Source organism: Lissotriton helveticus, chromosome 7 (genome assembly GCF_964261635.1).
Source record: "Lissotriton helveticus chromosome 7, aLisHel1.1, whole genome shotgun sequence".
Classification (NCBI taxonomy): domain Eukaryota; kingdom Metazoa; phylum Chordata; class Amphibia; order Caudata; family Salamandridae; genus Lissotriton; species Lissotriton helveticus.
This window is the reverse complement of record NC_136068.1, coordinates 927,593,546-927,620,692: the sequence shown is the minus strand read 5'-3', so window position 1 is coordinate 927,620,692 and position 27,147 is coordinate 927,593,546. Positions and strand designations below refer to the sequence as shown.

Genomic DNA, 27,147 nt, shown 5'->3' with positions numbered 1-27,147 from the left:
CAGAGTTTCAGCGAGGCTCAATCGTGCATTTCTTCAGTCCTTCAGAGTGCAGCTAGTCGTTTCTTTGACAGAGGGAGGGGGGTTATTCATATACACCGTTGTTTCCAGTAACATGTCTGCAGTACCAAGGAACAAGCTCACATTGCCATCTAGTGGTTTACTCGTGAACTATTAACACACTTTACGTGACAATTATGTATTTGTAACCATTGTCAAAACTTAGTGTGTTTTGAAGTAATAGTACACGACCAATAAATTACATTATTTTAAATGCAAAAGACACAACACATCTAGCTACCCCAGGTAATGAAGGACATATTTGTATCATTCACTTATATACTTTATTATAGTTTGAAACTCACGCATAAGTACCATTCTTATTTGCATATTTAAACGGACGTTGTCTTTCTTAGAACGTTTACTGCATCGTGGCTAAAAGAAGCAAAGCTGCCAAGGCTTGAGATTGCCAAGTATGACATTTTCATAATTTCAGTGTATATGTGAGTGACATTCCAACGAATAGGAGCGACACTTTTTTGCAAGCAATGAAGACTAGTAAAACATATAAATATCAGCAAATACACCCATTTGAGCAACAAGACACTCTAAGAAGATGTAAAAACTGCTGGGAAGCACCGGAAACGGAAGCATCTAGTGCCCTTCTAAGCTGATCCTACTGTTAACCAAAACGAGGACTCCGATCTGCACCACTCGTTGGCACTGCGCGCCGTACCACTGCAAACTAAAAGGACGTTTCTGTAAATTTCAGCAAAGTCAGTTATTGTAGTAGTGTCAGATTATCTGTTTCGACAACTGGCCTTTTTGAAACATTTATGCCCCCAACCCAAAAAACAGGAGAGTTCAGGCTCATACATACCCTGCCTGCGCTACAGGTCGGCATGGGTGAAGATGCCCTTTACCCCATCCTGTGCTCTGTCCGATATACCTCTCTTGATCACGCCCTGGCCAAACTTAGGTGAGTGGGATGGGGGGGGGGGGGACTGTGGGTACAGTGTTACTTTGCGAGGCCAAAGGCAGGATTTAACTGAGTCTCTGAAAAACTGCACCTTCTTCTGAGGCAACTTGCATCTCCCCTTGCATGAATTAACCAAGCTGGCCAAAGAAGTTGCTGCAAGTGACATCTCTTCTTTCACTTAGTGTACACTAAATGTTTCCTTAAGTTTGGTAAAGCAGAACAAGAACTCAGCACACCTACTGGATTCTCCTGGGCACAAGAGCAAGAAATCATCCAGGTAATGTATGAACATATACTTGGCCACCACCTGCCTGAATGAGTACTTAAGGAAGGAGCTGAATTGACGAAGCTAGGACAGAGAGAACCCCCTGCAGAGCCCCCCAGGGGTCCTCCCTCAGCACAATGCTCTTCAACATCTACATAGCTCCTCTTGCCCCCATCGTCAGAACCTACGGACTCAACATTGTTTCACACGCAGACAACGCCCAACTCATCCTCTCCCTGTCCAATGCAGCAAACTCAGCCAAACACAACTTCCAAGAAGGCATAGAAGCAGTCACCAAATGGATGAAGAGCAACTGCTTACAACTCAACACCGACATAACAGAAGTACTCATCATGGGCCCACACCCAGATGCCTGGAACGACACCTGGTGGCCCACTGAACCGGCACCCCACCCGCCCCCACGGACACGTACGCGACCTTGGAATCATCCTAGACTCCAAGCTCAAAATAGACAGCCAGATCAACTCAGTCACATCCTCCTGCTTCCACACCATCTGCCACCTATGTAAGACCATCAAATGGATCCTCCTCAAGCACAGAAAAAACGTCACCCATGCCCTCATAACCAGCAGACTTGACTACGGCAATACACTCTATGCCAGAATAAACAAAAGCCTCCCCCGCAAGCTAAAAAACATCCAGAATGCTAAGGCAAGACTGGTCCTCAACTGACCGCGACACTGCCACATCTTCCAACACCTGCGCACGCTCCGCTGGCTCCTCATTGAGGCAAGAATCACCTTCAAGATCCTCACCCACGCAAACAAAGCCCTCCACAACACCGGACCAGTATACCTCAACAGCCGAATCAACTTCCACTCATCCCAAAGAACCCTACGTTTAGCCCAGCTCTCCTACGCCGTGGTTCCCCACACTAGAAAGACCAGATCAGGAGGCCGCTCCTTCTCCTTCCTCGCGGCAAGTGCATGGAACGTCCAAGCGCTCCACCTCAGGCAGACAACATCACTCCCCATCTTCACGAGAAACCTCAAAACCTGGCTCTTTGACAGACCCCCTAATTGATGGACTAGAATCCTGCGCCCCCTCCCCCCCAGTACCTTGAGACCCTCACAGGTAAGTAGTCACGCTTAACAAGCCCATGATTGATTGATTGACAGGGCTGCACATGCACTATGCCAGTGTTGGGGGACTTCGGCTTCACAGTCTGCACTATTTGATGGCGAAGTTAGGAAGCAGGGGACCACAACCATCTTCTCTTGTCATCCTTCATGTTTGGGTAATGATTTGGTTGCTTTTGTTTTTTTGTTTTGGTGGGGGTCTTGGTGTATTAGGTTTTTTCATGATTAAGAATTCATATATAGCAAAGAAGTTCCCAAGTGCCAACATCGCTTGGTCACATACCACACCTTGACGACTGTGGAGGACAGTTCCTCCTCTTGGGAGATGGGATACACTTGCCCACCCAAGTTAGAGTGTTATTTGTGACCTATCTGTTAGCTTTTGCAGTTTATCATCTTTCCCAAGCCTAAAAATTGGACTTTAGGGGTTGCACAGAAGGTCAGGTACCACCTGGGCAATGGGTGGGGTAAACTTATGGTTAACCACGAGTTAGATAGACACTTTGACATCACACATTTAAAAAGGCCTGCAAATAAAGTATTAAGCTTCATTTTTTACTTCAGGCAAGGGCAGCGGATTTGCGATGGTCAGGCAGGTTGAGGGTGGGCGCGATTGATCGTAGCCATTTTAGGGGGACTTCATAGCACTGCCCTGGGGAGGTCAGGAGATGGTCCTTGCGCCAGGGAATCAAGTTATGCCCCAGTTGCCTGGGCCCATCTCCTCGAAGTGTGCCCAAAGTGATCCCATTTTCTGTTTGGCTCTGGCATGATCTTCTTTAGGGCTCAGGTTACTAGTTGGCCCAGGATCTCCTATATTGGGGAGTAGGTAAGTTTGTCCAGCGAAAAAACCCATGGAGACCCCTGGCATGTGGTGAAAGGGGCTCCAGATCAAATTAACCGAGGTCGGAAGGACTGGCTGGTGTTTAACAATGACTTTTCTAATTATGATAATTATGCTGGTTAGATGATTTGATGTCTACTTTTCTTATCACCACCATAAATAATTATATATTTTTTTCATATGTCATGATCACTTGAACTTGTTTGTGAATAAATATAACCTGAGAATGTGATTCTCCTGAATAATGCTGATGGGATTTAGGCTGCAATTCTTGGGAGTGTGAGCAGCAATAGCATGTCATGATCTGGGACTTACGTCTGTCCACATGCATTAGGGGTCCCTCATCTATGGATCAGGAGAATGCACCAACATGCCATTTGTGGATATGGAAATGATATTGATGGAGAAATGACCAAGAGTGGATGAGTATGAACACTCAACCACCCCCATCTTGCACTTCTTTGCTTCTATGATTCTTTTTTATTTGCATTCCTGAAATGTTCTGAAGAAAATCATTCCACTGTTTATTTGTAATTCTTGAAGATGTTTCTGTAGCCAAGGGCGGACGATCCTGAAGACTTTACAAATTAACGCATATATATATATTTTAAGGACAGAATTTGGCCGTAGAAAAAGGCAAGATATTCAGAATGTGTCTTCACTTGTTCAAGAAGATTATATGTTCTGCTTGACAATCAGAGTTTCAGAAAACTTTAAACTTCCAGTCCTGAGTGACCAATGTATAATTCTCACTGGTGTGCACTCATTTTCACAGAAAGCTATTAATAATAGTGTTGAAGCTCTTTGGGAGCAGAGTAATACAGGAAGAATTGTTCGAAAATGGATTATTTGGTCTCATATAAGCCTAGATTAGGAAAAGACTGTTAAAAATCCTACAGCATCAGTTTAACTATAAATAGATGACATATTGGGCAAGAGTTGTTATGGGTATCCCAGATAAGGGTTTTTCTTTACTCCTGCAATATCATTATTTTAGAAGCACGTAACCATAATATTTTAATAAGAAACTTTCGACTATCTTTATGACAAGGCAGTGCGTGGCTGTCAGACAAAGGCATTAAAACCATAATACAAATGAATGAATGATGTTCCTAGTTCAAACCACAAAGAAGTTCAGCACATCTCTATGTTAAGAGAACTATTGTCAGCTTTGAATCCAGCTGCTGTGATAACTCATATACTGCAGAGTCTGGTGAAATAACACCACATCAGCTCGAGTGCAAGGTGGTGCAGAGAATCCAGTACATATTATAGAATCCCCTTGTACACCTATGCAACAATTGGCTGAGGGGAAAGGAGGTGGTGGAGAAGAGCAAGAAGGTTGAAAATGGTTATCTGCATTTCATTTAGTTTTGGATATGAATTCTGGATGCTTCTGATGTCATTGCTCTCATACCCAGACCTATTTACAGTGCATGAGCAGGATCTGTGCCTCTGTAATAGCAGGGACTTAAAGGCCACCAATGGGAATTTGAATAGTCATTATTCTAAGTAGATCCCACGAAAAGAGGTTATTATACTTGCAAGAAGGCTGAGTGTGGTCGGTGTCTGTCTGCATACCACACAGCATCAATCCCAGACAAGCTAAGTGAACGTACTGAGTTTGAGGATTGGAAAATGTGCAGCATTTAAAATGAATTTCCAGTCTTGTGAATGCTTGCTTTCAGGATCTCGGAGTTTCCAAAGTAAGTGTTCAAATTCTTACTTTTGAGAAGATATGAAGGTCCAGGATAGATTAAGTGGTCCCAATTTAGGGTTTGGCAGATAGAGTAAAGGCAGTCAGGGTGGCGTAAGACTTTACATCCACCACCTTGCCTTTAGCCCACCCACCACATTTAGGGTTCACCTCCGGCCCCGTAGTGACCGTCTGGATTCCCTCCATTACGGTCGCTCCCACAGCGTTCCTCTCGCAAAATCGAAAGCCTCCTCCTCGCTGCCTGCATTGTCTGCCCTGATACCTGCTGCCTGCCGCCCTGTCACAGCGCATAGCTGATTGAACAGCAATTGGTATCGTTTTGCGTGCGCACTGCTTGTATTAATTAACGCTTTAAGGCTGAGCGCCTGCCATCGTCTATCCTCGCATTGTTTAATTATATTTCACTGCTCATAGCGGCTGATGTAACTGTGGCAGAAGCGTCTTTTTGGGAACTTAGTATCTGTATTGAGTGAGTGTAATTCCGGCTGTGCCCCAGTTTCGTTTTATCCCCGGCCGGCCATTTAAGATTGTTTGTATTTTCCCCGTGTCTCCTCCCAGACCCCGCCTCCCAGCTGACCCTCCCACACACTGTTCCACTACACTCGCCCGTCCTCTCTTTCCCTGTGACCGTCTGGATTCCCTCCATTACGGTCGCTCCCACAGCGTTCCTCTCGCAAAATCGAAAGCCTCCTCCTCGCTGCCTGCATTGTCTGCCCTGATACCTGCTGCCTGCCGCCCTGTCACAGCGCATAGCTGATTGAACAGCAATTGGTATCGTTTTGCGTGCGCACTGCTTGTATTAATTAACGCTTTAAGGCTGAGCGCCTGCCATCGTCTATCCTCGCATTGTTTAATTATATTTCACTGCTCATAGCGGCTGATGTAACTGTGGCAGAAGCGTCTTTTTGGGAACTTAGTATCTGTATTGAGTGAGTGTAATTCCGGCTGTGCCCCAGTTTCGTTTTATCCCCGGCCGGCCATTTAAGATTGTTTGTATTTTCCCCGTGTCTCCTCCCAGACCCCGCCTCCCAGCTGACCCTCCCACGCTCCGCCCCCTCCACCATCCACTTATGGCCAATGGTCCCACGCGCAGCGTCCACGCGCTCCGGCCACGCCGAAGGTGCGCCAAAGGTAAGCCCGTCTACGCCCGTCCGCGCCTCGACCGCGCCCAGCGCCAGACCCCTTGCCTCTCGCGCTGCCCAATCCTCCCGCATTACCTACGATGCCACCACCCTCCTAGCCCTTAACCCGGATCGCGCCCCCAACTGCGTCCAAGCCGCTCCTGGACACACCCATGGCCCTCTCTCCTGCTACTCCTGCAAATTCAGCTGCACCGACAACATCTCCGCTACGACCACTCCACAGATTCCCGACCCCAACCACATACAATGCATCCTTCTCAACACCCGATCGGTGCACAGGCACGCCATCGACCTATGGAACCTACTAGACACCATCTCTCCAGACGTCGCCTTCCTTACGGAAACATGGATGAATGCTTCCTCCGCACCAGACATCACCATTGCCATCCCTGAAGAATATAAGATCACCCGCAAAGACCGTACCAGCCACACAGGAGGAGGAATCGCTATCGTCCATAAGAAATCTATCCGCATCTCAACCAGCTCTGACGCCAACCTCGCCAACTCCGAACACCTTCACTTCCAGATCCACATCGACCCCAAAACAACACTCAGAGGCACCTTCCTCTACAGGCCACCAGGACCCCGCGCAAAATTCAGTGAAGACATCACGGACTTCATCTCTCCACACGCGCTCCCCTCCAAAGATTACATCCTGCTGGGAGACCTCAACTTTCACCTTGAAAAGAACAACGACCGCAACACCGCCACCCTCCTGGACAACCTCGCCAACCTCGGACTTAAACAACTAGTCACTTCCCCCACCCACATCGCAGGTCACACACTCGACCCCATCTTCACCTCCAGCAATCATGTCTCCTTCAGCCACACTACGGATCTCCTATGGACCGACCACAGCTGCGTTCACTTCACCTACAACAAGCCGAAAACCATCAACCACTCCCAACCTATCCTGCAAAGAAACTGGAACAAAATCACCACGGACCAAATCTCCGCATCGCTCCTTCGAAACTCCCCAGCCCTCTCTTCTAACGCCAACGAAGCCGCCGCCAACCTCACCCTATGGTTATCCAACACCGCCGACACCTTAGCTCCACTGAAAAAACGTCAAAGCAAACCTGGCAGCAAGAAAGCCTCATGGTTCAACGATGATCTCAAGAAGTCCAAGAAACTCTGCCGCTCCCTTGAAAAGGCCTGGAAAAAAGACCCAACCACCAGCACCAAGGACGCCTTCAAAAGCGCCACCCGCACTCACCACCAACTGATCCGAAAAGCCAAAAAAACAGCATTCAAGGATCGACTTGACAACAACGCCCACAACAGCAAGGAACTTTTCAACATCATCAAGGAATTTTCCAATCCCTCGGCCAACTCCAACGACATCACCCCCTCTCAAACCCTCTGCGACTCCCTAGCCTCTTTTTTCCACAACAAGATTGCAGACATCCACAACAGCTTTGACAACCAACCCGTAAACCAACCCACCCTAACATCCGCTGACCATCTTTCCCCTGTAAACACCCTTAACGCCTGGAACCCAATCTCCACTGAAGACACCATCCGCCTGATGAATTCCATCCACTCAGGATCCCCCACAGACCCATGCCCTCACCACATCTTCAACAAAGCAGACTCCTTCATAGCACCGCACCTCCGAGACGTCATCAACTGCTCCTTCAACTCCGCTACCTTCCCAGAAGACTGGAAACACGCTGAACTCACCGCCCTCCTGAAAAAACCAACAGCGGACCCCACCGAACTCAAAAATTACCGCCCCATCTCGCTTCTTCCATTCCCGGCCAAAGTCATCGAGAAAGCCGTCAACAACCAGCTCGCCGCCTTCCTCGAAGCCAACAAATCCCTCGACCCCTCACAATCTGGCTTCCGAGCAAAACACAGCACTGAGACCGCCCTCATCGCAGCAACAGACGACATTCGAACTCTATTGGACAATGGAGACACAGTCGCCCTCATCCTCCTCGACCTCTCTGCAGCATTCGATACAGTCTGCCACAGCACCCTTCTACAACGCCTCAATAACATCGGAATCCAAGGAAAAGCACTTGAATGGATCACCTCGTTCCTCACCGGAAGAACCCAGAGAGTCCGCCTTCCTCCATTCAAGTCCGAGACCTCTGAAGTCATCTGCGGCGTACCTCAAGGATCCTCACTCAGTCCCACCCTCTTCAACGTATACATGAGCCCCCTCGCGACCATCGCACGCCAACACAACCTCAACATCATCTCTTACGCGGATGACACTCAACTGATCCTTTCTCTCACCAATGACCCCAGCACCGCCAAAACTAACCTACACGAAGGAATGAAAGAAGTTGCCGAATGGATGAAACAAAGCCGTCTGAAACTGAACTCAGACAAAACAGAAGTCCTCATCCTAGGCACATCCCCCTCTGCTTGGGACGACTCCTGGTGGCCGGAAGCCCTCGGAAAAGCACCCATCCCGACAGACCACGCACGGAACCTTGGCGTCATCCTGGATTCTTCACTCTCAATGAACAGACAAGTCAACGCCGTATCCTCTTCCTGCTTCAACATTCTTCGCATGCTCAGAAAAACATTTCGCTGGATCCCCTCCGAAACAAGGAAAACAGTCACCCACGCCCTGGTCACGAGCCGACTGGACTACGGAAACACCCTCTACGCAGGTACCACCGCTAAACTCCAAAAGAAACTCCAACGAATCCAAAACGCCTCAGCCAGGCTCATATTAGACATCCCACGCAACGAACACATCTCTGGTCACCTTAAAGACCTCCACTGGCTACCCGTCAATAAGAGGATCACTTTCCGACTGCTCACCCACGCACACAAATCACTCTACGACATCGGACCAGATTGCCTCAACTCTCGACTGTCCTTCTACAACCCCTCCCGCCAACTACGTTCTTCCAACCAAGCCCTCGCCACTGTTCCTCGCATCAACAAGACCACCATGGGTGGTAGATCCTTTTCATACCTGGCTGCTAAAACATGGAACTCACTCCCCGCCTACCTTCGCCTCACCCAGAACCACCTAGCGTTCAGAAAGCAGCTTAAAACGTGGATATTTGACAAATAATCCTCCTCCCCTTCCTAAGCGCCTTGAAACCCTCTGGGTATGTAGTGCGCTATACAAATTTTATGACTTGACTTGACTGTAGTGAACTCTATGGGCTTGTATGAAGTGCCGTCATAGTGGTTCATACAAAGTCATTGGTGATGGATACGTACACCAACATTTTAAACTTTTTTTTTTTCCAAACACAAACTACCAAAGAGAGGGTTTGTTTTTCGACAAGTAAAATCTAATGACCCCAACGCCATGCATTTATTTTAGGTCCCATCAAGGCAGAAACCAAACAGAGTCTGTGCAGCCGGATTTACCCTATGTCCCGGATGTCCGGCTTGAGAGGAGTGTCTTTTGCCATGGTGGGAAGTTTTGAACCTTGCTATACACAGAAGATGACTGCCAGATTCTTGCTGCCAGTACTTGGGGTTCTGCTGTGGGTGTGCTGCAGCCAGTCACCCTTAAGTGGACAGAAGGAGGAGGTGAATGATGAGGTGTATATAGTCTCCTAGCACAGTGATCTGACAGCTCGAGAACCGGAAGTGATGGCCTCAATGGACTCCGTCAATGCAAGGTTTTCCAGGGCACTTGATTATGTGAGTAAGTACCCCCTATGAAGAGAACTAGGGTGATCGCCACATAAGCTTCATAGCTCTGGCTATCAGATGGGCTGTTTGTGCTTGGATTGTTATACATGCCAGCACTCCCAATTACGTTTAGAAAATTATGTGATTCCACCTTTCTTCCTCTTAAACATCATTTCACTCCAATGCAGGTTAATGGAGAAATACATTTCATGTAATACATTTCCTTAATGTCCATCCCAGGTGTCCCCAAATGTCATTTATTGATACTGGTGCATCGCTCTGTTGTCCTTGTAAGAGTTAGGTGTGAGCCGTGATTTATCTAATGCTTGCCTTGATCGGTGTGTTGCAAGATCATCTATCATGCCATTATTCCTTGTCTGATTTGGTACGAACTGGCACATTTGGGCACATTTTGCCTTGTCCAATTTGGTGCTTCCTAGAGTTTTGCCTACTGATTTATTTTAAACATTAGGTGGACTCTGAAACTTGCATGCATTGATGTACATACTGTCAGGGGCGTAAAAAAGGCCCCCGCAGCCCTCTCATTGCGGAGGGGCCCCTGAGCTCGAGGGGCCCCCTCATGACACAGTAGTCGCTGCATTGGTTTGACTGTAGTCAAATAGCATTTGTTTAATAAAACAACGTTTTTTAAAACTGAAACTCGAAATCATGCAGTAGATTGTACCACCAGTAGTCACTGAGAGCAGGGATGTAGACGTAGTTTAAATGTTACGCCGCAGCGCGCTCCAGTCCAAGAACACCCACCTGGAGTACGGCAAGAGGCTCTTACAGGTAATGACATCACGCTTGCGCTCCTCTTTTGCACTGTTGTGCGTGACTGCGTGCTGCTGGCTGAGACCCCTCACAATGGATCTTTCACTTGCTGCGTACTTTGTAAAACTGTCTTTCAAGCTACAAAACACGCCATGTCAGAAGGGCTTGGCGTGGACCGGCCACGAAGTGTTTAAAGGAAAAAACTTGGTGGTGCGAATAAGGCACTTGATTCCCTACAGAAGCAGCAGGGACCAGGCAGATAAGAAATGCAGCACTAGACTAGCAAGCGGAGCTGCCAAACCCTTTAATGCAGCCTCTGAAATAGAATCACAGTTTTAAAGATTGGAGGGATTTGTTAGCATGAGCTGAAAGCCATTTTGTATTTTGGCAGCCATTTTAGTTAGCCATGTGCTCGCCATGTGCGGTTTCCCTCTTCAGAGCCTTGCACATGCTCAGAAGGGCCTAGCTAGTAGAATGCACCTGCTCCTCTAGTATAACTGCTAGGCTATTTTTGCTGCTATATGGAGAAGTAACTCTCCTCCCACTTTGTTGAGCAAGCAGATCTCGTATGCCCATATTAAGCATTTTGAATGCTTACATGAGCCAGGACCTCCCCTTGGTTTTATGCTGACTATGTAACCCTATTTATTATAGAAAGAATTGGTCCTAGACGTTAATTCCTGGTGTATAATACAATTATAAATCAGTCAATCATTGCTTTCATTTTTACTCCTCATCAGATTAGATTAAATCCCTGATGGTGGACATTAATCAAAGTACATATACTTGCCCAAAATGTTTGTTATCCCACAAAACACAGCTGAAACAGAGAATTGTTTGACCCAAATCGGGAGACTGTATGATTTAATGCATACTTAAATAGACAACATCATAAACTTTTTCAAAAGACAGAAAAACAACTATTTACATACAAGGGGGATTTTTGTCAAAATGACGTGCATAAAGAAGAGAGATAGTAAGTGCTCGTGTATGAAAGCGACCAAAGAGGTCAGTGAGGGTCAAGTAAAAACAAATTGAGGTTTTTCAACAAAAATAAAGGTTTAATCCTTAAATGTTAAAGAATAAGCCTGCCCCGCACAACTGCAAAAAAAGTAATTCTTTCTTGCCAGTACAAAATTATAACATCCTCTATTTTCGGATAATCACAACGAGAGAGGGGGCTTGGGAAAGACCACAGGTGCAGGCTTGAGGGGAAAGACTATGTAACCCTAAGCATATATAAGGCCCCTGTTTTCTGTACTCCTTAGACTGCCTCATTCATTTGCTAAGGCTTCTGTGTGACGTAGTCTCCCTCATCTGAGGTGAATAAATGCATTCTTTTTATATTTCAGCTTCTGTGCCAATTTCTTCTTTGTTGGTTTAATAGGACCAGTTATCAGTGAGACCCCTGAGAAGGTTCCTATGTTCTTCAACAGTGTCCTTAACTTTCACGAGCTACGCAAACAAGAGCAAGCAACCCGAGCTCAACAGGCAAGGCAGGAGAAGTGACAGGCGAGCTCGGGTTTAGAGGAAGCAAGTGAGGCCCAACTGTTGTTCCCCGGCCAGTGTCGAGCAGAGATGGACAGACCCTCCAGGATATCGCGATTTCGCGATTTGCTGCGAAATCGGCACTTTTTAAAAAATGCCGTGATTTTTACAAAAGTGCCCGCAAAATTGGCACTTTTGTAGAAATCGCGGCATTTTTAAAAAAGCTGCTATATCCTGGCGGGTCTGCTTCATCATCAGCTTGCCCAAGAAGTGTCCTTTGCTTGGATCCTCTGCCCACCTCGTATTGTCCGGCACTGAACTCGGTTATAGACCGCACAGATTTTAGCTGACAACCCAGTAACACAGCTTATGGGGCACTAATGGGGGCTGATGACATCTCTGGAGAGCCTTCTAGTGCAGAACAGCGGGAGGTGAGGCCCAGCGCAAGAAAGTTTATTCCGGACTGAGGGGTCTGCTGCCCACCTGCTGTGTTTCATGAATGATAGCTATTAGCAGTACACTCAGACAAATCCAGAGGGGCTGCGAGCAGATGAGGTGACCCCAGCAGTTCTCCCTTACCTCGTCTTTCTGCAGACTGGCCGGCAGAGGCAGGCACAGAAGAGAGGCATCAGAAAGGGAAGCTGGAAGGGGAAGGGTGAGACATCGGAGAGAAGAGAGAGCAAGAAGAGACTGTGAACGGAGGGAGAATGAGACACCGGACAAACAGGGAAAGTGAAAGATAGGGGGCAAGCCAGGGGATATGATATGTTTCTGCACTAAACACAAGTCAAGGCGACAGGATTCTTTTAGTCCAAACTGCGATGTTTTACACAGCGAGATAAAGTGCTCAGCGAATGGGCGATTTCCCGGGCGTCATTGTGCTGGGTAAATCGGCTCCACTGCTATCTTTCACTTTTTAATGCCGCAGGTGGAAGGGACCTCTAGGTAAAATGTCTTTCAATCTGCTGTGTTGCCAATTTTAAAAGCGGCTCAGTTTTAGTTTATAAAAATGGTCTCGAACTAAGAAAATGTATAACAGCTTCCAAACCATTTCTAAATACCGGTCATATTATTTGTGCGTGTTTGTGCGCATATAGTCTTTGGTTGTGTAAAGAAACTTGATGTTTTTAAATTAATAGCTTTTGCATCTATTGATCTAAACATTTTAGAAATGGTTAATGCAATCTGCGTCAGTGGCGTGCACCCTTGTACTCCTCCTTAGGTGCTCAAGGTCTCTTCTTAACAGCTCTAAAGTAAAAATGTTTTCAAAAAAGCAAAAACTACAACCCCAGCATGCTGTTGCTAGCAAAACGCCTAGACCGTTCTTTAAGGTGTCATATGTGGCATGGGCCTTTCTGGCAAGGTCTGTTAATGTGCATGTGCAGCAAGTAATCACAGTTTTTCAATCTGAGAGACCGTATTCTTGAGGAAACAAAGTGTCTACATTGTAAAGAAACCAAATATGCATAGCTTCATGTTGTTAAATAACTAAAAAAACAAAGATATCTGTGTTTGTTGTATGAAAAATGGCCACATAAAATGCCGCAAAATTGCCGCTAAATTTCCATATTTGTGCCGCTAAATTTCCATTTTTGTGCCGCTAAATTTGCTAATTCATGCCGCTATATCCTGGGGGGTCTGGATGGAGCCAGTTTGTTAGGATAGGCCAGAAGATGAATCCCTATGTTTTTATTAACTGACTCTGTTTTTAACGTGATTTATTCTGAACGTCCAAACTGCTTTCAGGAGACGTGAGTGGCTGTTTGCAATCTATCTGGGCACATGATCCCCAACCCCATCCCTCACTAAACCCCATGACTGCAAAAATCATTTTCCTCCCATCTTCCAGACATCACAAATATAATGCCTGGAGTAGCACCAGAATTTAAGAACCAAGCTCTAGCGAATGCGAGGTAGGCAGATGCTTTTTTTTGTGGGCTTGTTTTTGCATAAAACGAGTTGGTGCCATATTGACTGATTCCAAAAAAGCCCACCCCTTGACTAAGACCAGTCTCTTTTGTGGAATTGATTTTTCCTTTTAATGTTCATGCTGTTGCTTATTTTGTTTTGTTGCTGCTGCTGGCATGGTTCGTCAAATGTATGGTTTCCGTGTAGATACACTACAGTTATCAGTGACCAGATCCTGTCAAGTCTCAGCTGACTGTAGTAGGCGCAGTGGTAGCATGGTCACCTTTTTACTGTGTTGTGAAAGCCGATCATGTTAGATAATAATACGTGTTTCATCACACAGCTCAAGGCAAATCATGCAGCTATTGTTAATTGAAGGATGCTAAAGAAAGGCACCTATTACATTTTTAAAATCGATTATATAAGTATATCGTGTTTATTTTTGTTACTGTAGCAGACAGCCTTCCAAACTGTTTTGCAAAATGCACGTTGCAACTAAACATGGTATAACATATAGTGGTTTTAAATGGCTGCAGGTAGAACTCATGCAATAATGTTCACAGTTGTGTGCTTCTCTTGGAGTTGTCAGGATACTGTTTTATAGCTTGTGTACTCATGTATATTGTCAGTCGAGTCTGTGAAATTGCAGGTTTAGGTGAGACTTTCAAAGTTTCAAAATTTGTCCATCAATTTAAATTCTAATTCAGACCCTTCGTGGTTGTTCTTTAGAATTAGGCAGTTCCTGAGACAATGGGATCACTCCTTGGCATTGCTCTGATTGCCAAGAGTATATTATTTAACTGAGACAGCAATGTTACAAATGGAGTATTTTATATGTTGAGTGTTTCCCACTTTCTTATTAGAACTTTGATCAAGACAATATAGAAGCATGTCATTGAATGCTGGAGGTTTCAAATGAAAATAGATCAGATTTGTGGGCTGTGGTGCTAAGTGGTATGTGGTGGGCCGGGCCACCAGGGAGGGCCTTTATGTACTTCGCAGGGGGGCCCCCTCAAGTTTTGTTACGCCACTGCATACTGTGATTGTGCTTTGGCCTGTGTGAAATGAACTGCAGTTAACCTGAAGTGTACACTTCCTCTCAGTCAAGGGTAGTTACAACTCCACCTCATACCCAATCACGTTTTACAGATACAGATGCTTGCTGGCAAGTGCTAAACAATTGCGGGATTACATGTTTTTTCCTTAAACAATCTCCAAGGAGTTTCCTTATTCATGATGCTCTAATCCAAAATACAGTAAAATGCAAACTGTGCAAAATTAGTAATGTGATATTACAAAGAAGAAGTGCTAAACTTTTGTCCAAAAAGTTTATTCTTAATACTTAGGATTTTAGCAAACAGACATAGTCCAACAATAAATCCCTTTACCAAATGAAAAATATATATTTAAAAGAAGTCTTGATTTTTTTCATTAAGCCCCCATCTTCATTTTCCATCTCCTTGACTTGAAATCACTTTGTGCGTTGATTTTCTGATGTTCACATGTTTCATAATATTTTAATGCTCGGAAGTAAATATGTAAACTACAGTTAACCCATGATCATAGCTATGTTCCTGCTACTAAGATGCATGTAAAGAGGAAGACCTAGTTAAAGTATGGTTTTAGAACAGTGGCCATAACCTCTGGTCTTTAGACCTGTTCCTTCCTGTGATACACGTTCTCATTGACGTGCTTCAAGTATTTGATTAAAATGTCAGCACAGGCAGAGCTGCACAGCACATGTACCCACAGGAAACAGTGACCCTGATATGTCCAGCCCTATCACCATCCCAGGCAAGAGTGCTCAGATGTGGATTGTTGCATGAGATCCCTTGAATGTTCCCCTCCATGCTTCTCAGTATGCCACTCGTTCACCATTAAAATAACCATTGGTGATAGGTAGGCATGAACACTGCTGGGTGAGAGAGAGGTTAGGGGCAAGAACAGGTTTACCCAATCAGACTGCTATTTGTATGAACAGATACATTTTTTCCATTCTGTGAATGGAAGAAACTGCGTAGGTAGAAAATGAAAATAGGAGAGTTCTAGAGCCGAATCGTGAACAAAAAAAGTTCTTGAAAAACAAAATTCAAGGCACTCCCAAGTTGCATGAAGCAAGAAAGGATGTTCCTCCACTTCCCCCACTACTGCCCCGTTCCTGAGAACAGTTTGGAAAGAAGAATTTGCAATACAATAGGTCTCGCATTACTGAAAGTTTGAGCTATTGGCGTTACATTATTATTTGCAAAGCCAATAGCTCAAATTTTCAGTACTGCGTGACCTATTGCATTTCAAATGCTTGTTTTTCATGGTATGAGGGTCATTTTGTTTATTTTTACTGTCCATGACTGCCAGCCTCACAGCCAAGATATTCCTTTCACTGAAGAATAGTTTTAAAAAAGCCACCTGACTGGTCACTCTAAATAGGGTGGCGGGTCAGATGGCTTACCTTCAAAGGCATTGGCTCCCGTAAGCCTTCAGCATAGACCTGGCAGTCCATTAAACTTAAAATTGGGCAGGTAGACCTAGATTTTGGTGGTCAGGGTACTGTGTCACCATTGAGTGCCCTATACTCCAAACTCTAAATTGGACATGTGTTTGTTATGCAAGTCTACATCATTTTTTGTAAGAGAATGCACACTTCACATCCATGGAAGGTTTGCACAGAACATTTCTAGCTGAGAGATATTTTCTGCTTGCACCAACTTCCTCTCAGTATTTCATGAGGTATTTCTACATGAGCTGAGTTCTCATTAAAAAAAGTTACATGCGATCCTGGAAAATCCGATTTCTCTCTGGAAGCACAAATTTAGGGAATTTTTATAACTTTGTAACATTTCTAAAAAATGCCTTTTTCCTAATCTGAGACCTGCGTGTTTGCCCAATAGAATTGTTCCTCCAGCAGTCACAGGACACTTAGCAGTTACTAGTTACTTTAATTAACCAATTAGATACGTTCTTTTCAAAGTTAGTATTTAAGCTCAGCCAATCAAGATGCATAATCCAATCATCTGTCATCTAATTAGGTTTTGAAGGACTGTCACAATCATGCCGTATATTATATGCACAGAATTCACAAATGTTCCACATTCCAAAAAAACAACTCATGAATGGGCAAAGGAATGCAAATAATATGTGTTTACACATTTCAGAGCCTGTTTCAGAAATAAAGTACCTAATAGCGATTTCAGAAATCAACCCTTGGTACTCTAGGAGAACATTTTGGAACTAGTGGTCAACTTATAAAAACAATCCATATTTTTCTCCAATATATGTTTTCAACAGGGAGCTCTTTCCACAGCATTTGTAACACAAGCAGGAATGTATTAAATTAGACAATACACAAGGGTAAGGGATGTAGAGGGTAAATAGCTAGGTCCGCCCTCCTTAAGTATACATAAAAAGAAAACCTGAGGTCACGGATTTAGGGACCTAGTCAAAAGGGAGTGGCTCCTAATCAGTGTGATCAGGAAAAACCTTAAAGAAAGAAACATTTCTTTCTTGAGTCCCCTCACTCACCAGGGTTTCCCTACGGTGACATGCTTCATCATTGGGGCCATCCCAGTTCTCTACGAACTGGGGCATGCTGCGACTTGCGGAAATAGGTAGGAGCACTTTAAATGGAAGACTATGTGTGGTGCAAAGTGTGGTGGAGTGGGTGAAAGTGATTTAAAAATACCTCGTTAGTGGGCATAAATACTTTATTATCGCTCCTAGGTTGGTATATCTAAAAGGGGGTGATACACTGAGAAACCTAACTGTAATGTGCAGGAGTTCAGTGTATAATCAACATGTTTTGAGCCTACCCCTAGGTCTTCATCAGGACCACACAGGGGCCAGCCTGTGTTTGCCACTCCTATTAAACCTAAATAAGGAAATAAAGATAGCGAAAAAAATAGAGAGGAAATGCTGCCACTAATAGAGCATGGGTGATTTATACATATGATCCCTATGTCACGTAGTATATATGTAATGGTAAAAAAGAGAGATGGTTAGAGAACAAAGCCCCTTCTCAATCGAGTAGGGGTTACACATTATCATGTGCTCCCATGCTGGTGTACTCCATAATGGTGTGTGCGGGCGTCCAGGATCTGAGCGTGATTGTAACCTAGAAAGGTATAAACATGCCTGCCAGACATGCTAATTGAGTATATATATATATATATATATATATATATATATATATATATATATATATATATATATATATATATATATATATATATATATATATATATATATATATATAATTATTATTATTAGGGTTTATAGAGCGCATGGTGACGCCAACAGGCGTGTCCCCGCGCTGTGGAGAAGAATCAGGGGGCTGCGGAAGAGACCTACAGGGTGAAAAGATGAGTTTTTAGGAGTTTTCTAACGGTGAGCTCATTACTAGAAAGCCTGATGTTGGCGGGGAGAGAGTTCCATTTGTTGGCTGCCAAGAGCGGAACGAACGGCCACCCATTCGAGCTTTTTTTATCCGAGGAATCTTGAGCAAACCCGTGCCCATGGAGCGAAGGGATCTGTTAGGCTCATAGGTAGGACGGTGCTTTATCAGAGATAATTCTATAGCACCAGAGAAGAGCTTTAAATAGAATTCTTTTCTTAATAGGCAGCCAGTGCAGGGTTGCTAAGGTAGGTTTGGAGGGCACCCTTCTAGGCAGTTTCAGTACTAGGCGTGCTGCTGAGTTTTGTAACACCTGCAGCCTCCTGATGTTGTTTTCCGAGGTACCTAGAAGGAGCACATTACCATAATCCATACGAGAGGTTACAAGAGCCTGAATCATGGTGCGCCTGGATTCCAGGGGAAGGAGATCCAGGGTACGTTTGAGGGTTTTCATAACCCCAAAACATTTCCCTACCATTTTATGTACATGGCTGTCAAACGAAAGTTTCGTGTCTACCCACACCCCCAAATTCTTTGCTTCCCTACTGGGAGTGGGAAGGGGGCCCAGACAGGATGGCCACCAGACTTTGGTCCAGCTCGAGTCCTTACCTCCTATTACCAAAACCTCCGTTTTGGAGCCGTTGAGTTTGAGGCAATGTTTGGACATCCAATCTGCGAGATCACTCATGCAGGTTTTGAAGTTGTCTGCAGCTCCCGAGGGAGCCTGGGACAGGGAGATCAGCAGTTGAGTATCGTCGGCGTAAGATACCAGATCTACGCCATACGATTGGACCACATCAGCCAGTGGGGCCATATACAAGTTGAACAAGGTGGGACTCAGGGAAGAGCCCTGAGGTACCCCCTGTTCTAAGGCAATGCTATCCGAGAGAAAATTGCCTCTCTGAACCTGAAAGCATCTGTTGGTTAAGAAGGCTTTCAGCCACCCCAGTGCCTCCTTGATGACTCCCGCTTTGTTTAGACACTGTAGCAAGATGGAATGTGCTACAGTGTCAAAAGCGGCACTGAGGTCTAGCATAATGAGTGCCATGGTCTTGCCCTCATCGGCTCCTTCTCGTAAAGTTTCGGTCGCTCTCAGGAGAGCAGTCTCCGTGGAGTAGCCCGACCTGAAACCAGACTGAGAGCTGTGAAAGGCTTTATGCGATTCGAGGTGTGTTATAAGTTGGGAGTTGGCAATTTTTTCCGCAACTTTAGCTAAGTAAGGTAGAAGGGAGATTGGTCGTAGATTCTCGAGGATGTCCTAGCTCACATTGGATTTTTTCTTGATGGGAAGGACAATGGCGGATTTCCAGTCCATAGGCAGACAGGCTGTGGCAAAGGAGACTTCAAGCACATGTCTAAAGTAGGGTTCCACAACCGTTATACTAGCTCCTAGTATTCTAGGGGGGGCAGGGTCTCGGGGAGAGCCAGATTTAATACTTTGGCAGGTTTTCATAAATATTTCTGGTAGCGGAATGGTGAATTTACAAAGGGGGGATTCTGTGCTGCCCGCAACTGCCATCTCCACAAAGTCAAGGCCTGATTGGACGGTGCCAGAAAAATTGGCATAGATGTTAGTGATTTTGCCAGCGAAGTACTCAGCAATTTTATTGCATGTGTCAACAGAGTCAGTCTGGGAAGTATTGTTTGTGGTTATAACAGAGATTTCCCTAAAGATTTTGAAAAGCTCCTTCGAGGAATTCTCCGCCTCCACAATGCGTGTGTTAAAATGAGAGGCTTTGGTTACTCGAATCTTTTTGTTATATTCTTTTTGGGCTTTTTATATAGGATTTTGATTTCTGGGCAAAAATGTATACGCCATTCACGCTCAAGTTTTTTGCAGGCAGATTTGGCTGACTGTAGTTCCTGAGTGAACCATGGGGTCGTCTTCTTAGCCCTTTGAGTATTGGTTAGTATCCGGATAGGGGCAGTACTATCTAGAGCCGTAGTGATACATTTCTGTAATTTATGATAGGCTGTCTCGCAGTCAGATCCTCCTGGAGGTTCCGCACTATCCAGGGATTTTATGAAGGTGTCTAAGGAAAAAAAATTCCACTTCCTGCATTGGTAACGACAAGCCCTATCAGTGTTAAGTTCACTATCATCTATCTGGATTTGCATTGGGACAATAAAATGATCCGACCAAGGTACCGGTTGTGGAGACAGGGTAGACACTCCATTCCAGTTTCCAAATATAGGGTCCAACAGATGTCCTTGTTGGTGTGTCGGGCCCTGGTTCTTAAGCTCTAGTTGTAGGGAGAGTAGTTCGGACTTAATGTCCGCTGCTTCTTTATCACAGGGATTATCAAAATGGACATTTAAGTCTCCCAGCACTAGCAGACGAGTTTTTCTTAGTGCTAGATGAGTAGTAGCCTCTATAAGGCTGGCAGTAAAATCATATAGCTTTCCTGGGGGGCGATATACTAGAACACCCGAGAGTGAATGTTTCGGTCCTACTATGATGGTAAAAGCGCCCGCTTCGCTATGATCAATAGTCATAGGAGAAAAGGAGCATTCTAGGGGAGCTTTAGTTGCAATAGCGATCCCCCCACCTCTACCATTCTTCCTATCGATCCTGGAGAGGGAGTATCCGGGTGGCAAGGCCTGTATAATATCAGGGTCAGAGTACTCATCTAACCAGGTCTCGGTGAGGAATAAGATGTTGATATCCTCGTCTACAAGCAGATGATAGATTTGAGTGCCGTGCTTCCTGAGGGATCTGCAATTAAGCAGTGCCGCTTTTAACCTCCCTTTGGTACTAGGCGTAGTAAGAGTGTACTCCGGGTTAAAAGGACATGAAGGACAACTATGTAGCGATAGAGCCTCCATAGAGTGTTTACAAGGAAGGGATGTAGTGGAACATAGATCAAACAGTTCTTGTCGGCCATACCGTATATCGTGGGGCTTAGACCTGCCAGGGTGTATGGCCCCGCGCCCCGTCCGACCGCGGACGGGCGCAGACGGGCTGGACTTTGGCTCGACTTCGGCGCGCTTCCGGCGCGCCCGCTGCACGCGTCCGCTGCGCGGTCGCTGACCCACACACATTTATAAGGGAAGTAGGGGTCGCTAGAGCGCTGACCTGTGAGCCCTGAGCCCGGAAGTGCTGGGCTCCTCCTCACCCTCCGCTTCAAACGCCCATGATTGGACGCGGCGGAACGGGGCGGGAGTGGGCGGACTACGTGGTTCCCCAAGCTATTCACTCAGCCTGGAGGAGAGGTACAGTTTTCAATTTTAAAAATATAGAACACACAAGAAAACGTTTTAAAAATTAGCCTCAGTCGCTACATTAAACAACAGTACGCTAGGAGTGCAGCGCAAACAGTGTGACCAATAGCATACAATGCGCCAAGTAGATAGAGCCTGCCACTGCCACCGGCAAGACTCTTCTCCACAGCGCGAGTGCACTTTCCCTGACCTTAAGTAATAACCCCACACAGTGTCGCTAGAGCGCTGACCTGTGAGCCCTGAGCCCGGAAGTGCTGGGCTCCTTCTCACCCTCCGCTTCAAACGCCCATGATTGGACGCGGCGGAACGGGGCGGGAGTGGGCGGACTACGTGGTTCCCCAAGCTATTATCTCAGCCTGGAGGAGAGGTACAGTTTTCAATTTTAATAATATAGAACACACAAGAAAACGTTTTAAAAATGAGCCTCAGTGACTACATTAAAAAACAGTAGGCTAGGAGTGCAGCGCAAACAGTGTGACCAATAGCATACAAAGCGCCAAGTAGATAGAGCCTGCCACTGCCACCGGCAAGACTCTTCTCCACAGCGCGAGTGCGCTTTCCCTGACCTTAAGTAATAACCCCACACAGTGTCGCTAGAGCGCTGACCTGTGAGCCCTGAGCCCGGAAGTGCTGGGCTCCTCCTCACCCTCCTCTTCAAACGCCCATGATTGGACGCGGCGGAACGGGGCGGGAGTGGGCGGACTACGTGGTTCCCCAAGCTATTCACTCAGCCTGGAGGAGAGGTACAGTTTTCAATTTTAAAAATATAGAACACACAAGAAAACGTTTTAAAAATGAGCCTCAGTCGCTACATTAAAAAACAGTACGCTAGGAGTGCAGCGCAAACAGTGTGACCAATAGCATACAAAGCGCCAAGTAGATAGAGCCTGCCACTGCCACCGGCAAGACTCTTCTTCACCCATATACACATTAAAAAAACAACTTGAGTGGTGACACGCATACGGCACTCACACAACATAAATAGGTATAATGGTGTTACAGACGTAACTGAGCACATACTTTGTTTTTAGCGAGGTTGCGCTTCATGGACTCGGGGGTGGGGGTGGTGTATCCCTATGAAAATTTCTGCCAAGTATGAGGAGAAATTATTGGAAATGTTAGTGCGTTTAAATGAAAAAAATCAAACTTAAGGTAAAACGGACTTTAGTCCTTCTTCGCGGGACCTGTGGAGGCAAGCACACTTACTTCTATCTCGGGAACGCCGCGCACGGGCACCTATTCCTCTCCCTGCCAGACCGCATCTTAGCGTGTCTCCGGCAGGGGGCTGAATAAAAGCTTCTGCGTTTCCCGCTTGTCAATCAGCGGAGACTGGACCATGGGAGACGTGTTAAAATGGCCGCAGCCGATGGCAAAGGCGGTGGCCATGTTAGGAGGATACGTGGGTGGGCTCCCGCACGCTGGGAAGGTCAGTTGGACCAGGGGTCACAACAAAGATAGCATAACTCATTACGTGGTGGTTTACAAGGGAAGGAGGCAGGTTACTGGCTCAGAATGTGACATGTAATATACAATTGTGGTTGGTAAATGGGTGCTTGGGTTGTAGATGGATTCATTTAGAGGGCACATTGGTTGAACTGACCCTTTCAAAATGCTGTTACACATCCAACCAACAATCATCTAGTAGCGATCAATTATGGGTATCTAGTCTGTGTTCAAGAGAAAACATTCTACCAAACGACAAACAGACTGAACTAACTATCTGTAGAAATGCTTTATTCGGTATGCAGTGCACAACCATATACACATGTTAAAATCATCACAATTGCATAGATATTAGTGATATTGCCAAGTTAAAAAAAAGTGAAATATTTCTGAATTCATATAAATTGCAAGAATAACAAGGATTCTTAACAAAGAACATCACTGCTTAGGTGTTTCATTATATATTTTCCCTAATTGGGTGACTGAACTAACTAGCTCTACAACCACACCAAGTATATCCATCATCTTGCTTCAATAAGGACATACTGGCCTGAAAATGATAAAATACAACAACATTTCTTTTAAACGAGTGATTGGTAAATATAACAAGTAAGCTCTAGTTCAGAATTGTATTCATCCTTTCACTGTTCTTTTACTGTTCTGGGAAGATACTTCAAGACAATTGAAAAACAGTTCTTACCTGATCTTCCCCAATCATTAACAGGTCATCAATGCTCTGTTGCGTGTGTCCTGGAGCTGATGATACGCTCATTCTCTCACTGGTGTTATTTCCAGGCGGCATCGGATACACCCCATTAACCTCAAAAGTGCCATTCCCAGAATTCCTGAGGCAAAATTTATAGTTGTTTTCAAAGTAACACAAACTTCCTATTGTGGCTGCACAATGTTGTTGGTTGTAGCTGGCCTGTTTGCTATTTACTCTGTAAATTCTTAGAGCCACAAAAATGATAACAAAGACCAAAAAAATAAAAGAGATGACTGCGATGCAAATAACCAAATACAGATTTATATCTGAAATAGAATGGTCAGTTTCTGGCTCTTTTCTAAACTCTGTGTGGATTTCTTCATTGCTATTCAATAGAGAGATTGTGACAGTGACTGTGCAGGAAAGAGCAGGTTCTCCATGATCCTTCACAACAACAATGAACCTGTAATTGGCCGCGTCACTGTCTCTAATAGGCCGTGATGTCCTAACCTCTCCTGTGTAGAGTCCAACCTTGAAAAGGGAACTCTCTCTGGAAGGCCCCGTTTGATAAAGTAACCAGGCATTGTACCCGCTATCTGCATCGACAGCTCTGATTTTGGACACCAGATAACCAGCCTCAACGGATCGAGGGATGACTTCTCCACCAAGAGCATGCGTCTGATGATGAGAAGGTAAGATCTCTGGGGCGTTGTCATTTTGGTCAAGTATAAAGACGTCCACAGACACATTACTGCTGAGGGGTGGAACGCCTGCGTCTTTCGCCTGCACTTCAAACCTAAAATGTTTAATTTCCTCATAATCGAAAGATTTCATGGCATAAATTTTACCATTCTCTGAATTTATGGAGACAAAGCCACCATGTGTTATGTCTCCCACGAGGGAATATGTAAGGTGTCTGTTTTCCTTAAGATCAGGATCAGTGGCCGAAATGTCGAACACCTGAGCCCCGGGGACATTGTTCTCCACCAGGTGAAGCGCGTATGATGGTTGTGTGAACTTCGGACTGTTATCATTCACGTCAGACACTCGCACACTAATGACTGTGGAGGCGGACAGTGGAGGTGACCCTCCATCCACAGCTGTGAGGGTGACATCGTAGTGCTCTACAGACTCACGATCGAGTGACCCCCTCAGCACCAAAGAGTGGTGATTGTTGAACGTGTTCTCAAGGACAAATGGGAGCCCAGGTGGCAGAGAGCAGGATGTGTTCCCGTTCTCACCCGAATCTTCATCTGAAACGATCAAGAGGGCGATCACTGTCCCAGGTTTGGCGTTTTCCGAAACTGCGTGAGCCTGAGACGTAATAGTTATAAGTGGTGCGTTGTCATTGACGTCATTAATGTCCACCACAACCTTACAGTGGCCAGGAACAGAGAAAAAGCCTCTATCTGTAGCTTCCACTGATATTGTGTACCCCATGGTTTGTTCAAAATCAATCCCCCCATGCACGGTGATCACACCAGTGCGTTCATCGAGAGAGAAAGTTCTTTTTATAGCTCCAGGGACAGGTTTGTTAAAATAATACCTGACGTCACCATTGGGGCCTTCGTCGGGGTCTGAAGCGTGCAGCTGCACCACAGTTGTCCCAATTGGCACATTCTCTGACAATTTTACGTGATACAGGAGCTGCTCAAACGAGGGGACGTTGTCATTAGCGTCCTGCACTGTAATGTGTATCTGAAGCATCCCAGATCTCCTCGGCTCACCTCCGTCAAAGGCAGTTAAGATGAGGTCATGGGCAGAGGCGCGCTCTCTATCCAGGGCAGTCTTCAAAACCAGCTCTGCGGCTCTGCTGCTATCGGGATCAGTGAAAATGTTGAGATCGAAATTATCATTGGCACTTAACGTGTAACCCTTCAGAGCATTGGTTCCCGAGTCCGGGTCCACGGCTCTCTGTACCGGGAACCGAGACCCCGTTGAAGCCGACTCAAAGATGCTCAGCGTGATTTCGTTGTCCACAAAGGAGGGGGCGTTATCATTCACGTCAAGAATCTCTACCTCCAGGCGGTGCATTTCTAGGGGGTTATCAATGACTATTTCTGCAAGGAGTTTGCAGCCGGGGCTCTGCGCGCACACCTCCTCCCTGTCAATGCGGGCGTCAGTCAGTAATAGACCGCTGTCCATATTCACCTGGAAGGGCGGCTTCGAGGCGCCTGACACGAGCTTCAGTCCCCGGGAGTTCAGAAGCACCAGATCGAGACCCAGGTCCTTAGCGATGTCTCCCACAGACGTCCCCAGCTCCACCTCCTCGAAGACGGCGTACCGGAGCTGTGCAAGCGCGAGGTCCCAGAGAGACAGCAGGAGGAGGAGAGCGAGGCACCGCCGGGGACATTTCCACAAGAAGATTCCACACGGGACCACCATTCCACACTTCCAAGACTTCCGGCCGTGATAGTCAAGTATTTCCAAAAGATTGTACCGAGAGGGGGCTGCCAATTCAACTAAATTAATAACAATATCCGTCCTCCGCATGGATGCACACAAGGAGATACACTCCTTTTTTGCTAAAAGAGAGATAGGTGTGGCTGCGCAGAATGCAGACGGCAGCAGTGCTTCAGTACACGAGTGAACACCGCCACCTCGTGGTAACAGTTCTGAACTACAAGTCCCCGATTATCCAAAGCTTGTACTCCGGTAAATTCTTTGTTGCTAAACAGATAATGTTAACAAATGTTCCAGCACTGGTCCTTAAAACGTACTATGTTTTTATTGTTTATTTGCACGATGGACTCCAGTGTAAGCAGTGATTAAAATGGCCCGGTATTATAAGGTACGGAGTGCCTGCACTTTTTTATTTTGAGAGGTGGAGTACCTGCACTTCTCAGCGGGGATGCAGTACTCTTTAATTGGAAAGTATTGACACTTCTCAGAAGCAAGTACTTACTCGAGTATAGGTACCCACAAGTTAAAAATAAAAACAAGAAAAACATACAATTCGTTTAAAGTTTAACATGTGAAGATCCATTTCCGGTATAGATATATTTAACCAGCGATCGAGCTCATGTTAATCTCCCACGCATTTTAATAAACACATTGTAGGGAACGCCAAAATCACATGAAAAATAACCATATTGCAGCATTATGCAAGCGTGCAAGATAGTTGTTAGGAAATCATTTGACATGCAAATGTTCTTGGTTTCTTATTTACATTTATTTAGAAAATATTTATCACCCCCCCCCCCCTCTCTTTCAATGTTAATTTTTAGGCATATTCATGTCCAGTGATATATGACCATATAGTTTCATAGTACATTACTTGTTTAGCTGATCCAACCACACGTACAATTAATACAAATGGCTTGACCTTTAAATATTGTAAGTTTCCAGGTGTTTGGAATTCATAAACCTTTTTTTCAGCTTCTGGCTTGAAAACTGTGCCTGTGGCAGCTTTCCATGTATAATCCTGAATAAAGTTTTATAAATTCTTCAATTTGTGCCTTAATGTAGGTATGTATATTTCCCCATGTAAAAAAAAGAGTAAGTACAAACTAGCTTGCTGAGGGTTGTCATTGTTTTCTCCACTGTGAAAATATTTTCCCCAC

The 27,147-nt window shown here is 45.4% G+C and overlaps 1 pseudogene; it reads right to left on the bottom strand.

Annotated features, from left to right (window-relative positions):
- Positions 1 to 33: 33 nt before the first annotated feature.
- LOC144769331 (protocadherin alpha-8 pseudogene) lies at positions 34 to 26,077 on the bottom strand (annotated as a pseudogene).
- Positions 26,078 to 27,147: the final 1,070 nt, after the last annotated feature.